Source organism: Schistocerca cancellata, chromosome 5 (genome assembly GCF_023864275.1).
Source record: "Schistocerca cancellata isolate TAMUIC-IGC-003103 chromosome 5, iqSchCanc2.1, whole genome shotgun sequence".
In the NCBI taxonomy this organism is placed as follows: domain Eukaryota; kingdom Metazoa; phylum Arthropoda; class Insecta; order Orthoptera; family Acrididae; genus Schistocerca; species Schistocerca cancellata.
Genome location: NC_064630.1, coordinates 554,974,208 through 554,975,605, shown reverse-complemented (window position 1 = coordinate 554,975,605; position 1,398 = coordinate 554,974,208).

The window sequence follows — 1,398 nt, the reverse complement described above, 5'->3', positions numbered from 1 at the left end:
AATGCCTCATTTGTGAATGGAAACAGGAAGTAATGGTTCCGAAGTAAGCTTCGCTACACACGGTGCATTACAGAATATAGGTGTAGAATAAATAGAAAATAAATAGTATGGAGAAAGTAAATGATGTGTATGATTTTCATGCACATTTTTGTGAAGAATAAACTTACATTGATGTCCTATGTCATCTTTCAGATGATACCTGCTGTAAACCCGAGCTGTTACACTAATTTGGAAAAACATGATTAAACCGCTGTTACACTAATTTGGAAAACCATGATTAAACCGCAAGTATTTTTTGTAGATAGAGGGACAATTTTGTGAACTAAACTCACGATTCCTAGGCTGTGCGGCAGAAAACTTTTCATTTTATGAAATACAGCGAATATCCCCAATTTTGTGGTCAAAATTCATATTTGGCTCAAATGTCTCCAAGCACTACGGGACTTAAAATCTGAGGTCATCAGTCCCCTAGACTTAGAACTACTTAAACCTAGCTAACCTAAGGACATCACATACTTCCATGCCAGAGGCAGGATTCAAACCTGCGACCGTAGCAGCCGCGTGGTTCCGGACTGAAGAGCCTAGAACCGCTCGGTCACAGCGGCCAGCTATTTCATATATAAGGGGCTGTCTATCACTAACTATTTCAAAAATTTAACATGGCTCCACACACAACAATACACTCAGAAATGACATAGAGAAACATTTTTAAAAAATTAGCACTGTTTCCAAAAAAAATCAACTCTCAAAATTTGTAGTTATGGCCAGAGTCGCATTGTTTGCTTTACAGCTGAGTTTTCAGCTGAAGCAATCGATAAGGAATAGATAGAGTGCTCATACTCGATCTCAGGTGTACGAAAAGAGCGACGAGTTCAGAAGGATTATATCACACTGTGATAAATAAAACGTTATGACCGTCCCTCGTATGTCATAAATTAATTAAGCAAGAACAGCACGGCGATATGCCACGTGGTAGTGAAGAGGCGTTGTGGACCGTTTATTGCGTTTGCGGTTCCAGTTATGTTTGTCCTATTTTTGTGGGAATAACAGATGAATCTAGAAAACTGTTGTCCTAGAACCAGGACTTTTTTCCATAGGCCCAAATGCGAGATTCATTGTTACTTAGTTTTATGTTCCATGGATTATGTTTGCACGAAAAACTCGTAATGACATGAAACATGTCATTTTACATTCACAGCGCAACTTAATTTGTAAATATCTTTACATGCTGAAAGTCTTTTATTTTTTATTTATTTTTTTCTTAACATACAAATGTGAGTTAGCAATTCCTATCCACCAACTTTTAAACATTACAGTAATATAAATTCTTCTATAGCATAGAAGGAGTTGTCAAGGAGAAACTTTTTTCAGTTCGTTTTCAAATTTACTTTGCTGTGT